The 15,483-nt window shown below is 36.1% G+C and overlaps 1 long non-coding RNA gene across 1 annotated transcript in view; it reads right to left on the bottom strand.

The window, feature by feature from the left end:
* Nucleotides 1–15,483, bottom strand: part of LOC106025424 (uncharacterized) — an 81,248-nt gene extending 65,765 nt beyond the window's left edge. The window contains exon 1 of the long non-coding RNA XR_001198997.3: nt 15,339–15,483. This is a non-coding gene — a long non-coding RNA (uncharacterized LOC106025424). The remainder of the gene's footprint in view (nt 1–15,338) is intronic.

The following is a 15,483-nucleotide window of genomic DNA, read 5'->3' as shown; positions in this document are numbered from 1 at the left end:
TTTTGTTTTGTTTGTTTTTGTACCAGGAATCAAACTTGAGACTTTATGTTTGCCAATCAGGCACTTGTGCCACTGAAATAAACCCCTGGCTTCCTTGTTTTTAAGAGATTTTTCCTTTCCTGTTCACTAGCTGCAATCTTAAGGCCTGAAAGTCTGTCTTCAGACTTCAAACCTTTATTCAACTGTTTTGCAGCATTTGATGGAATTTTTTATTTCCTAGATATCTCTTTGAATCTGTTTCATACATTCTAACTACTTCTTATATTGTTCAAAGTTTCCATCATTTTCCAATCTTCATAAGATGTATTCAGCATTTCTTTCATTATGTGTATTATTTCTTGTTTTACCTCAGAAGTTATTTCTGATCTAATTTCTTTTACATCTTCATGGAGTTGTTTCTTGACTTCAGTTGCTATAATCTCAGAAATTTCAGGTTTGTGACTTGTACTTTCTTCTCTGTCCATGTCTGCTAGATTTGTTTAAGATGGGCTGGAGTTTTGAGATTTCATTTCGATTTTTTTTTTTCTCATTTTCCTGTGTTTCCCCTGAGGCAACCAAATGCAAAGTCTTAGTTGCTTTTGAGTTTGTGATGGGTGTCTATACTGGAGGGAGTCTCCCCAGCAGACTGGGAGTTGTTAGACATGTTTTATCAGATTCCTAGTGGTGCATTGAGCCTCCCTGGCTGGATGGAGTAGGCTGGGCATACTTGCAGCCAATCTTTCCATTTTCAAAACAACAAACTGAAGAAATTGCAGCTTTATGAAATTAACTGATTTCCTCAGCTTGCTCATCTGGTATGCACTTGGGCACCTAGCAGCGCAGTATTTTCTATTTTTGTTAATGGTCCATCCTCCTTTACTCAAATCTAACTTTCTTTACTCAGATGGGGATCTAACTATCCCCAGGTGTCAACTGTCCCTCCTCCTCCTAAGAGATGCTGTCTACTTCTGTTTGTCAATATTTCCTGTGCATGTCATCTCCTCTTCCGATGACATTTACCACTATAACTATTTTCATCTTCTCTTCCCAAGGATGAATTCCTTGGGAATTTAGGTTTTAAACCAAGATACCTCTGATTTGGGGCTTTTTCTCTTTTGTTCACAGAACTCTTGTCCCCTTAACCTTTTCATCCAATTTTGAACACTCAGAATCTTTTACATTATTTTTAAAATCTTTGTTCCCATTATCTGGTTTTGATATTATAAATTAAGAACCACATCATTCTGCCTATTTAATTGCAATTTTCTTGCAATAAACAACAAATTAAAAACCACAAAGTTGAAAGTCAGAAAGACTAATTCATAAACCAATGAGCTCCAGAATTTACTGTGTACACTTGAGAAAATTTCTTCATCATTTTAAGCCTCAGTTTTCTGCTCAGAAAAATGGAATTTACAGTATAGATGTGAAGATTAAATAAAATTGTAGATAGCTCAAGGAGATACTAACTCAGCCAAAAATGCCATTACATCACATTATCAACCTGAATTGTCCACCTTACATTCTTCATAACTCACTTGCTATAAAGCATCTTTTAATTAAAAAAATAATTCATGACTTTTGATTATGACTCAGATTCCTTAAGTTTCTGTAATATCATTGCAAGGCTTTTCTAGATATGTGCTCTGTTAGACCTTCTCTTATGTCTCTATCTCAACACTCAAGCTCTAGGGTTTATCTGAACTGTCTTTCCTGACTTTTCTTTTTTCTATAGCTCTATATTCAGTAACTCATTTAATACATTTCCCCCCTAATATTTATAAATAAAAATTCAGTTTACCCTATATAATAGAGATAAAATTTCACCCAATCAAAATTTATGCTCCTTGAAATCACCCAGTTCAAATGAATCTCTTCTTCTTTTGTGTGTGAATCCCAGAATAACCCTGTTAGTCTGCTTAATGAAATCTGTCCCTTTGTCAGTGATACTTAGCTACATCTCCCTTTCTTCACATGACAGTACACAGACACTGTCAGTCCTCTTGTTCTCTCATTTCGCCTATCTAGTGCTTTTCAATAATGTTCAGTAAACATTACCTAAATTAAAACAAATTAAATGTTTTTAGGCCTAATGTTCTATATAATCAGTGACATGGAAGAAATTTCAGTTTGCTTAGCACCAAAATCTTCTCCTAAGAATATGGTCTTTGTAGAAAGGACACTTTACAGTGTTGATTGGGATGAGGCATCCATAAGAGAAGTGTTGAACCCACAAGTGAGCATATCTCAGAAAAAAGACAATCTAGAAACAGGTTCCTCCAGGGACAGAGGCAGACTCTGAGAGCAAAGGGATCCCACGAATTTGAAGGAAAAACTGAGTTTCTTATGATAAGAGTACATCGGAGAAATGGTTCAATATTGACAGGAGAAAAAGAGCATCTTTTTAAAGATGCTCTTTACGGGAAGAACAAAAGTGTCAGATGGGAATTTTCCCACATGTTGCCTGGTGTTGCCAAATATAATTAATCTTCTTAACCTCCTTATGAAATAGTCAGTGAAATTTCATATTGCATCTGAAAGCACTGTAGAATTAAAATTGGTTTGGAGGTTGAGGAAAGTGGCGATAAACTTAAGCTTCCTCCAAGCGGAGCACAGGACAGGAACTGAACAATTTAGCTTTATGCAGAAGATATTTATAAGACAGTCTGTGAAAATCCTGCATTTCTATAGTATAAAGATGTAATTTATATAATGATGATAATGGTTCACTTCTCCTTTTATGCTCCATATATTGTAATTTTCCAAATAAGCAACATGTCCAATCATCCAAATATTTGTTGTTTTTACATTAAAGAGAAAAAATAATGAAAAAATTATAAAAGCTTCAAAACAAGATAAAATTAAGTAAACAACAGTTAATATATTGCATATTGTTATCTTCAAAGCAGTTGCTCAGATTACAAGATATAAACATGAAAATTTGATCAAATGTAAATACACACTGTTCTTTGCAATAAACTAATAAAAATTAGTGGTGTAATTATTTCAGCTATCTTGGGGATATATATTTTTTCTTTTCCCCTTCTCCTTTTCTTCTTCCCCTCATTCCAGTTGTTCTTTCCTTTTGACCAATTATTTCCCATTTCACAATATTTATTGTACATTTAGATCTTATCTAATCTTTTAGTTTCTTGTACTAGGGAGACCATATAATCTTTACACATGGAGTCTCATTTATTTCACTTATGAGTATTGTCTCAAGTTGCATTCATTTACCTATAAAAGCCTCAGGCTTATCCTTATTTATACCTCAGTAATATTCATTATATTTTTAAAAAATCACATCTTTCTTTATCTATTCCTCATTTGATGGGCATTTGGGTTGTTTCTAAGATTTAGCTGTTACAAATGTGCTGATATAAACATATATACATATAAATCAGGGTGGTATGTCAATCATCCAAATACTTTTTGAAGAAATAACAAAAAAAGGAATTTATCATGTGGCAAAAAAAATAATAGCAATGATATTTACTTTTTAGCAATAACATGTTGCTTGTGATGTGCCAGGCATTGTCATAAGTTATTGTATCATTTAATCCTATCTAAAACTTAATACTGGTAGTATTCCTATTTTATTTTATTACTTTTTAAGTTTTTTTATTTTAAAGAGACTAAGACAAAAGAGGACATAACAAAGCAGATCAGAACAGAACTATGTAAGCAATATAGTATTTCACAAGACAATCTGTAATTAACAGTAACTATCATAATACCCTTTCTTTGAAATAGTTGAGCATAACTTCATAAATAGTAGTATCAAGCATAACAAAATAGTATAAAAGAGAATGAAAGTAGTATAGGGCATCCAGAATCAAATAACAGAGAATGAACAATGGCTATTATACTATCTCATTTTTCATAGAAAATTTGTTTATACTATCACACATAATAAAATCCAATAAGATACAATATGATAGAACCAATGGAAACACAAGAACAAAAACATGGTAGGACTTAAGAGTAAGATGATATTAAATCAGCACTGGTATTATAATGTCTTGTTTTCTTCAAAATAGCTGTTCATACTATCACAGATAATAAAATCAAACCAACCAAGACAAAATCTGTCATGGTTTATGTTGGTGGCCTCCAGGCCTCATGAATTTGCAGTGTGCATTTGTGATTGGTTCATTGTCTAGGGCTTGGATTGGGGAGTGTGAGTACAGGCCTAGGGGTGGAGCCAGGATGTAATGTAATGGGATGAAGAAGGTGTGTCTCCCCTCTTATCAGTTTCCACCTTGCTGTTTGCAGCCACCATGAACTGCAGCCTTGCCATGCCACCCTGCCTTGGAGCCAACTGAGTATGAACTAAAAGCTCCAAAAACTGTAAGAAATAAACCTATCCTTTCCCAACATTAGTCATCAGGTATTTTGTCTCAACGATGAATAAAAAGTAACTAAGACAGAATTTGGTACAATGAGTGGAGTTGTTGCTGTCCCTACACCTGACCATGTTTTTTGAGACACTTTGAAAATGACTTGTGGGCAGAGTTTGGAAATATTTGGACACGTCACCTGGATGCATAGAGCTGAAGCAGCTTAGGCTGTTCTGTAGAGGAGATTCTGGTCAGAGCTCAGGAGACCAGAAGGCTGCTAAAAACCCTGATATAAAAAGCAAACAGGCTTGGGAGGTTTCTGCATTGGTTGTTGGACTCTCCATGATATGTGTTATGGCTTAGCAGAAAGTTTGTCTGCATTTTGCTCATGTCCAGAGACTTTGCCTGAGACTAAGGGCAATGGACTGATTAATCTGGAAAAGGAAATTTCAAGACAGTCGAATATTGAGGCTGTGGCATGGCTATTGTTGGGGGCTTTTAGCCAGCTTTATGTTGCAAATCAAGAGCAAAAAGTCCAGCAGGATAACTTACATTACTGTGAGTTAGGCCAGAAGGAAAATTCCAGGAAAGGTGTGGATTGTAAAGAGGGAATTTAGACTTCGATTGCTGAGGAGAAACAGAGATAAAAAAGATGACCCCGGAGCATCCCAGGAAGCAGTGGGTCTCCACCCTTTGCAGCCTCAGAACTGCAAAAGTGAAAGAATTTGCTCAGAGGAGAAAGCTGCGGAGCACCATGCTCTAGAATGGCAACAGAGGCCACATGAGGTTCCAGAATGGTGCCAACATAGAGAAACTTTTCTTCACAGTCAGGTTCACAAAGCCCAATGAACCAGGCAATCATCCCCTTGAGCCATGAGAAAAACCTGGCTGCTGCTCCAGCTGGCAGCAAACTTGGGTGGCATACACATGGTGCTGATTTTAGGTACAAGGAAAATGCACAAATTCTGAAGGTAAGACATATTCCACTTCGATTGCAAAAGGCCTGGGAGGCCAAACAGTGTGCCCTGAGAGGGCGATTTGTAAAGATTTAAGGATGAAGCCAAAGGTGCAATGGAGACCCCAGAAGTTTGGAAAAGCCAAGAATGTGGATCATCCAAGTAAAGCTGTGAAAAGCAAGCAGAGATGATTAAAGAGAGAAGCTGTGGGATCTGAAATCCCTGAACCTGCTGTGGGGGTGGAATCACCCAAACCATTTGGAGCTTGCAAACAGATTGCTCCAAATGCTGAGCATGTAACTCTAGGACTTAATGTTCACCGCGCTGGATGTTGAACTTTCTTTGTTTCCAATACTGTATGTTCCCCTGTTTGTAACTTTTGGAATGGTAATGTTTATCTTGTTCCTTTGCATTTCAGAAATATTTAGCCTTGTTTCATTTGTACAGGAGATTTCAAGTAAGAGTTGGCTCATAGATCTTGAAGGAGACTTGGGACTTGGACTGTTCAGCAATGCTGAAACTATTAGGACTTTGGCAACTCTTGGAGATGGACTAAATGTCTTTTGTATAAAGGATGTACATGAATCCTGGAGGCCACGGGTGGAAAGTCATGGTTAATGTTGGTGGCCCCCAAACCTCAGGCATTTGCATTGTGCATTTGTGATTGGTTCAATGTCTAGGGCTTGGATTGGGGATGTGAGTGCTACACTGGCCTAGGGGTGTAGCCAGGATGTAAAGTAATTGCAGAAAGAAGGTTTGTCTCCCTCTCCTGCCAGTTTCCACCTTGCTGTTTGCAGCCATCATGAACTGCGGCCCTGCCTTGGAGCCAACTGAGTATGGACTAAAACTTCCAAAAAGTGTAAGAAATAAACCTTTGCTTTCCCAACATTGGTCATCAGGTATTTTGTCTCAGCGATGAATAAAAAGTAACTAAGACAAAATCATTCCAACTAATGAATTCAAACATTATAAGACTTCAAAGCAATGTAATGGGGAATCATGATTACCATAAACTCTTATGTACTCTTACCATTTCTTACACTAGGGAAACTATTCAGTACTTACACATACGAGTTTGATTTATTTTGCTTAACAGTACGGTCTCAAGTTGCGTCCATTTATTTATAAATAGCTCAATGTGATCATTCTTTATAGCTGAGTAGTACTCCTTGTATAAAAATACCAAAACTTTTTAATCATTCTTCAATTGATGGACACTTAGGTTGTTTCCAAAATCTGGTTATTACAAACTGTGCTGCTATAAACATGGGTGCACATAAATCACTATGGTATGATGTTTTCAGTTCTTCTGGGAATATGCCTAGAGGTGGAATAACTGGGTCGAATGGGACTTCCAATCCCAGCTTTTTGAGGAATCCACACACTGATCTCCACAGTGGTTGCACCAGTCAACACTCCCACCAACAGTGCAGGAGAGTTCCTTTTTCTCCACAGCCTCTCCAGCATTTGTTGTTGGTAGTTTTCTTGATCCTGGCCATTCTTTCTGGAGTGAGATGAAATCTCGGTGTTGTTTTAATTTGCATTTCTCTAATGATTAGTGATGATGAATATTTTTTCATGTATTTATTTGCCATTTGTATTTCTTGATCTGGGAACTGTGTATTCATCTCAGATGCCCATTTTTGGATTGGGTCTTTGAATTTGGGGCTTCTGATTTTTTTTAATTCTTTATATATTTTAGACAAAAGTCCTTTGTCTGAGGGACAGGTCACAAAGTATTTTTCCCAGTTTGTGGGTTTTCTTTTCACTATGCTGGAGATTTCTTTTGATGTGCAGAAACTTTTTAATAAGACATGATCCCAGTTATTCTTTCTGGGAAGCATTTCCTGTGGGGTTTGATTCCTGTTCATGAAGTCTCTACCTACCCCTATGTCTTCATGATTTTTACCTAATTTGTCTTCCAACAGATTTAATGTTTCTGTTTTAATATTCAGATCTTTGATCCATTTAGATTTTAGTTTAGTACATGGTGATGGGCATGGGTCTAGTTTTAGTTTTTGGCATATGGAGAGCCAGTTTTCCCAGCACCATTCATTAAAGAGACTCGTTCTTCCAGTGAACATGTTTGGCCCCTTTATCTAAGATAAGGTGGTTGAGTGTGTTGGTAGTTGTGGTTGTATCTTCTAATCTACGCCATTGATCTTCAGATCTGTTTCTATCCCAGTACCATGTTGATTTTGTTACAATAGCTTTGTAGTATAACTTCAAGTCAGGGATTGTGATGCCTCCTGCCTTGTCTTTGCTGCTTACAACTGCATTTGCTAGTCTAGGTCTCTTTTGGTTCCAGATGAATTTTAGGAGTTATTTCTCTAGATCTATGAGGTATGTTGATGGTATTTTCATTGGGATTGCATTGAATCTGTATAATTGTTTTGGGAGAATGGCCATTTTCATAACATTTATTCTTCCTATCCATGAACAAGGGATGTCTTTCTATTTTCTGAGATCCTCTTCAACTTCTTTTTTCAGAGTATTATAATTTTCCCTATATAGATCTTTTATTTCCTTCATGAGATTAATTCTGAAGTATTTCATTTTTTGGGGATGCTAGTGTGAAGAGTGTGACTTCTCTTATTTCTCTCAGTGATTTTGTTGTTAGTATATAGAAATGCCATTGATTTTTGAGTATTGATTTTGTATCCAGCTACGTTGCTGAATTTATTTATCACATCTAGCAGTCTTTCAATGGAGTTGTGAGGGTCTTCTATGTAGAGTATCATGTCATCTGCAAATAATGATAATTTAAGTTCTTTTTCCTGTCTTTAACCTTTTTATTTCTCTCTCCTGTCTAATTGCTCTGGCTAGTATCTCCAGTACTATGTTGAATAGGAGTGGTGATAAGGGACATCCTTGTCTTGTGCCTCATTTTAGGTTAAAGGCCTTCAGTTTGGGGCCATTTAATATGATGCTGGCTGTTGGTTTGTCATAGATGGCCTCATCATATTGAGGTAAAGACCATCTATTCGAATTTTCTGTAGGTTTCTTATCATGAATGAATGTTGGAGCTTATCAAAATCTTTTTCTGCATCTATAGAGATGATCATATGATTCTTATTTTTGGCTTTATTGATATGGTGGATTACACTTATTCATTTATGCATGTTGAATCATCCATGCATGTCTGGGATGAATCCCACTTGGCTGTGGTGTATAATCTTCTTGAGGAGTTGATGCATCTTATTTGCCAATATTTTATTGAGGTTATTTGCATCTGTGTTCATTAGGGAGATTGGCCTGTAGTTCTCTTTTTTAGTTGGGTCTCTCTCAAGTTTTGGTAATAGAGTAATACTTGCTTCCAGGAATGATTTAAGAACTGCTTCATTCAATTTCATTGAAGAGTTTGAGGAGTGTCAGCATTAAGTCTTCTTTGTATTTCTGCAGTGAATCCATCTAGACCTGGGCTCTTCTTTGCAGGTAAGGACTTAATTACATTTTCAATTTTTAATAGAAATTGGGTTATTCAGCAGTTTTACATCTTCTTAACCCAGCTTTGGTACTTCATATGTTTCTAGGAATCTGCCCATTTCTCCTGTGTTATCAAACCTATGAGAGTGGAGGTTTTTGAAATAGGTGCTGATGATCTGTATTTCCACAGAATCTGTAGTGATTTTGCCTTTTTCATTCCTTATTTGAATTTGAGCTTTTCTTCCCTTTTCTAAATAAGGTTGGCTAGAGGCTTATCAATTTTATTTATTCTTTCAAAGAACCAACTCTTTGATTCATTGATTTCTTGAATTGTTTTCTTAGTCTTTACTGCATTAATTTCTGCTCCAATTTTTATAATTTCCTCCCTTCCTTTTGCTTTGGGCTTGACTTGCTCTTCTTTTTCTAGGTATTTGAGGTGTAGCATCAGGTTTTTTTTTATTTTTATTTGTTTTGTTTTCCTGATGTGAGAACTCAGTGCAATAAATTTTCCTCGGAGAACGGCTTTCATTGCATCCACCAATTCCAGTAAGTTGTATTTGTATTTCCATTTGCTTGTAGGTATTGTTTAATTTCTTCTTTAATTTTCCCTGTGACTCACTGATTGCTCAAGTGTATTATTCAATTTCCATGTGTTTGTGAGGTTTTTCAGGTTCTTTTATCATTAATTTCTAGTTTCATAGTGCTTTGATCTGATAACATGCATGGGATAATTTCAGTTCTTATGCATTTATTTAAATATGTTTTGTGGGCTAGTATAATGGTCTATTTTAGAGAATGTCCCATGTACTGCTGAGAAGAATGTGTATTCTGATGTTGTTGGATGGAACACTCTGTATATGTCTATCAAATCCATTTGTTCACAGATGTGATTCAATTCTGTTATTTCTTTGTTGATTTTCTATCTGGTTGTTCTGTCTCTTGGTGTCAATGGTGTGTTAAGGTCTCCTATCATAATTGTGTTATTGCTTATTTGATTTTCATTTCTATTAATACTTGCTTTGTATAACTAGGTGTTCTGGAATTTGGTGTAAATATATTTAAGATTGTTATCTCTTCCTCTTGCAGTTTTCCCCTAACCAGTATGTAGTGACCTTCTTTATGCCTTAGGATCATTCATGGTTTGAAGTTCACATTGTCTGCAAACAGAATAGCTACCCCGCTTTTTTGTGTGTGTTTACTTTTGCATGAAGTATAGTTTTCTGTCCTTTGACTTTCAGTCTGTGAATTTCCTTTTGGGTTACATGGATTTCTTGCAGACAGCATATGGTTGAATGTTGTTTCTTGATCCATCCTACCAGTCTGTTTCTTTTAATTGGTGCATTGAGACCATTTACATTAATGGTTATAACTGTTACATATTGGTTTATTGTTGATATGTTATCTTTCTGCTGTTGCATCTTTATCTTTCCATTCTGTTTAATTGTCTGTCTTGCTTATTTTTTTTTTTCCTATGTGTGTGTTATCTGTCTTTCAGTATTCTTTGCAGGGTTGGCTTGGTGATCATGAAGTTCTTCAGCTGTTCTTTGTCATGGAAGTATCTTATTTCACCATCGAATTTGAAGGACAGTTTTGCAGCGTACATCAGTCTAGGTTGGAAATCATCTTCCTTAGTATCTGACATTCTTCACTCCATTCTCTTCTTGACTTCATTTTTTTGTGTTGAGAAGTCTGATATGATTCTGATAGGTTTGCCTGTATAAGTGTTTTCTCTGCATAAGTCTTTTCTCTCTAACAGCTTTTAATATTCTGTTCTTATGTTGTATTTCTGGGATGGTAATTATTATATGTCTAGGTGTAGTTTTATTTTGATTATGGCTTTTTGGGGTTCCATATGCATCACTAATCCATGTGTTGGTTTGCATTCTCATGTTTGGATACTTTTCAGCTATTACTTCTGTATATATCCTCTTGATATCTTTTTTGTTATCCCCTTCTTTTTCATTTATCCCTATCAGTTTATGTTGTTTTTCTTTGCATGATCTTGCAGCTGTTGAATTGTTATTTCCTGATTCCTTGTTATTTTTAAAAGATCTTTTCTTTCCTGTTCACTAGCTGCAATCTTGTTTTTGAGGTCTGAAATTCTATCTTCACTTTCATTGAGGTAGTTCTGAAAACTTTCAATGGAATTTTTGATTTCCTGTGTATCTCTATGAATCTGCTTCATATATTCTGTTTGTTTCTTATATTGTTTATCCTGGGATTCTATCTTTTTGTTTTGTTCCTCAAATTTTTTAACTGTGTCTTATTTAGATGTGTTCAGGATCTCTTTCATTACTTTTATCATTTCTTCTTTTACCTGGGAGATTGTTTCTAGTTTGATTTCCTTTAAAGCTTTCTGGCATTGCTTCTGCATTTCACTTGCTATTATTTCAGGTATTTCGGGTGTATGGCATATATTTTCTTCTATGTACATGGCTCCTAGGTTTTCTTGGGATGGGCTGGAGTTTTGAGATTGCATTTTGGTCTTTTGTTTTGTCATTTTCCTATATTTCCATGTTTCAATTGTTGTTTCAAGGCTTCCTCTGGGCATGTTGGAAATTATCTCCTTTGCCCTTGGCTCCTGGGGCTGAATGGAGGTTGCTGAGTGTGGTCCAGTCAGGCCCACAGGAACACCCATGTCACCTCCAATGTTCCAGGAAGCAGGGAGGCACCTAACCACTGTGGATGATGGTCCAAAGCTCTCCCCAGGCAAGGACCAAAGTGCTGGAACTCACTTGACGTGCTCTCAACTCCTAATTGAGGAAGGCCGCTGGGTGTAATCTAGTCTGGCCACAAAACCTCCGAAGCCTAGATTGGTATGGCTTGAAGCTGGGCGGGTCCTTGACCACTGAGAGAGATGATCTTAAACTCTCCCAGGGCTTGGGGTGGTGACCAGAACTCACCCCCACCAGCAGCCCAGTTTCCTCCTCTGGCAGCACAGTTCCTGGATTGAAAGAAGGTCACTGGGCATAGCCCAGACAGGCCTGAAACCTGCAGTGCCCAGTCTAATGTGGCTGGAAGCTGGACACATCTTTGACAATGATCTTGGCAATGATCTTAAACTCTCCCAGTACTTGGGATGGTGAGCAGGAACTCACCCCCATGGAAGCCCAGTTCCAGTATTCCTATTTTATAGGCTGAAAGATTAGAGAAGTTGAAGAATTTGTCTGTAGCCTCAAAACTAATTAAAGACAGAGTCACAAGTTAAGTATATTTTCATCTACTTAATGTAGATATTCTTAACAAAAGTATTTACTGCTATTAAGAGACCCAAAAGAGTATAATAGACCCTGCTACTGAAATGGTCACAATTTATCTCAACAGGTTAAGCAAATACTTTTTAAAAGGTAACTTTCAGAAAATTATTGGAATGTGAGTTTCTAATTTCTGCTCCATGATAAAAATGAGAAAGTCATTTGAGGTGTAAATGTACTCAAGACCTCAAATTCCAGCTAAATCAGAATTGTCATATAGTCACAGTGGCTCTGGTGTTCTTTAGAGAAGAGATACACACAGTCATACCACTGTAATAAGAAATATTGAATAAGCCAAACACGTTAGTTATATTGGTGAACCATGAATTTGCAATCAAGATAGATATCCTTAATAATATTTCTAAAGAACATTTTTTCTGTCTATTTTAAAAAAATAAGTATAGGGGCTGAGCATTAGCTCAGCAGCACAAATGCCTGCCTGACATATACCAGGTCATGAGTTTGATTCTTGGTATTAAAAAAAAAAAAGAAAAAAGTTCTATTTTTTGGTAGACTTCACAAGTGTATGACTTGACTGTTTTCCCAATTTCCACAAGTAAATACCATATACAGCCTAATATAATTTTTAAATTTTCTCTGTTATTCTGGGTAAATGACCATTACATTTTGAGAATTTCATTTTGTGGTATCCTTAACTTGTAAATTAGTAGTAAGTTCTTGTGCTCCCACATAGACATAAGAAAAGCATCATAACTGTATTTCTTATTCTACTAAGAAATATCACATTTTACACTCAGACATTGTTTAGATAAGAAGAAAATCCCTAAAAAAAATTGTGCAAAAGTGAAGCTAAATTTGGTGTTTGAAAAAGGAGAAACCAGATATTTTAACCAGAATTTTTTAAATGCTTTCTGTACAAAGACACTTTATATTGTTTAATACAAATTAATTTATGTGAAGAACAAACTTCTAGGAGAACGCAACAAGAAATTCAAAGTTAATATAGATATTAAATATTATTTTAGAAGTAAAATGATGACTGAGTAATCTGAGATAAATAAATGGCATTTGTATATTTAATTTTTAAAAATAGCATCCTTTTATTCAATCTTTACCAACACTAATTGCATCGTAAAATTTAAATTTATGTGATAGACATAAGTGAATTTACATGTTTATATCTTCTCCTTTATTCCTTAAGTACATTTGACTTTCAACTAGCAGAAACAAAGGGCCTAGAACATGTTACTGGAGTGTCTTCTTTGGAAGTTAGAGCACAGATTACCTAATTAAGTTATATACTCTGTGTATACAAAATCACAGATGTGAAATATATGCAGCACATAAATGATTGTCTTAAACATTCCATTGCTTCATCTTTAAAGAACAATAACATGACACTAGGGCAGTTATATTTATCAAATTTTGCTTTTTAATCCTTAATTTTAGTCTAATGTACTTTAAAAGTACGTCAAAAGGAAAACGTAATATACGTGATGTGTATGTATGTGTCTGTACTGAGAATGTTTATATGAATGTGAAAATTAAGAAAAATTATCTGCTTCATATTAACATGAGAACTTTCCTCATTTATATGACAATGTACAGAATTAAATATTTATGAAAGCAACATGTTATTGTAATCTGCTTCTAAAAGTTTGATTTTTTGCTCCCTAATTTATCACCATATTTTCTCTATTTATTTCTTATTCCAAATCTATATTAAGTAGCTTTGCCTTTTAATCTTGTGCCAGTCACACCCATACTTTTCTTGAAAAAGCATTTTATGCTTACAGTTCCTCCATAAAGTAGTCTTTTGGACCTGAAGTAATCACTAAAATCACTACTTAGTTATTGATTTCAACAAGTAAATGCACATCCATGGTGTATCAAGCCCCCTTGCTGGTTCAGAGCACATACACAGCAGTATGCCAAACATACAAAACTCCTCCTTCATGCCTGTGTCTGACTGGTCATTGTTTCCTGTGAGCTCAAAAAACATGCAAGTCAAATCTGAATCTCCATTTCCATTTACTAGGTCAGTTGTTGACATTTCATCATTAAAGAGATTCTAAATTTCTAAAGGTTGTCTGAAAGGCTGCATTCATAAAATATGTGAAAATAGTGTAAGAAATGCTTCAATTTGGGACAATGCCATAAAGATAGACGATTTCTGGCATATGAGTACAGTGGATAGCCAAAAGAAGCTCAAAGATCTCCTGACTGGAATACCCTGACCTCAGTTACTAAAATCCCAGACTCAGCAGGGTGAACAAGGTAGCCAGGAACAAAAGCATATAGACAGAAAATCACAGCAGTCACTAGGAGGACAGTAGCACTCACTACGAGCAAAGCAGAAGTTTCAGTCAGTTTTAGTTGATTAGAACCCTTGTCAGAGGCCTTCCAGGAAGATTGAAAGCACTGATTCTGAGGAAGTGAGTAAAGAAAACCAAAAGCTATTCACATTTAAGCCTTTATAATATGGAGTTTTACCTTGGGAAAACATGGCTGAGTGTATATATTTGAAGTATGACAATAACAACTCTGAACTCCAGCATGCAACTCCACTGTGAACTGCGCTGGGTCTTGAACAAACATAGTCTCATCACGTGGCCTGAAGAAGATTTAGACCTTGCAATTTTTTTCCACAACAAACTTGAGGAAGCAGGTTACCTAAACTATACCACATTTATACTACCCAAGTCTCTGGAGTTCTTGAACAGTTTAGGAGGTAAGAAGAGATCTCTCCTTACAGTAGACATCCTACTAATAAGCATATGTGGGACTGGAATGATGCAGTAAAATAAGGAAATTATTACCAGACTTGAACTCTGGAATACTGAAAAAAATACAATCAGGCTGAGTTAAGTCAATATCTAATTAGTATTTGTTTGACAATCTTTACATTTATTCTTTGTGCTCAGGTTGAGAAATCTTAAATAAAGGATGTTTAAGCTTTGTATTTGGAAAGATTCATCTGATAAAAACCTCCGATTTTAAGTGGAAGATTTCTAACATCTCTTCTCCCTGACCCTATAAATATGAGCCAACAAACCAAGGAAGCATGTGCTGCTTCCAGGCTCCATTCAACTTTCTGCTGCATTTTAAAACTACTCCCCGCTGTGCTATCCTCAGAGGCGATAAAGAATAGCTGTTTATTACCAGATTTTCCCCAACCTCCATCTTCTTGTTCCCCAGGGTCCCTATACTTGAAGATCGTGATTGCATCTTAACTGAAATAAATCTTCCATGGAATGTCTGAGCTCTATAAGCCAGCTAAAACACAACCCATACCACATTAGTACAAGCCTTGGACATAGTGAACAAAAAGTTTTTTTGCCTCTGAGGACCTCTAAATGCCACAGAGCTAAGAGACTCAAAGAAAGTAAACTAATTTACCCAGCCTTCATGGCCCTACTCACCTGTGCCCCCACTTCATCTCATTTCTGGGTATACCTTCAGCTGTAAGCACTTTGATCTTCTTTCAGATCTGTAAATGCGTTGTGCGGCTTTCTGCCACAGAGCTCTCACCACTCCATCATGTCTGTGTAGAAACTTCTTCCTTCA

The sequence above is a fragment of the Cavia porcellus genome, unplaced genomic scaffold (assembly GCF_034190915.1).
Source record: "Cavia porcellus strain 051 isolate PalLab524CR breed Dunkin Hartley unplaced genomic scaffold, mCavPor4.1 scaffold_12, whole genome shotgun sequence".
Lineage (NCBI taxonomy): Eukaryota > Metazoa > Chordata > Mammalia > Rodentia > Caviidae > Cavia > Cavia porcellus.
This window is presented reverse-complemented; position numbering and strand designations above follow the sequence as displayed.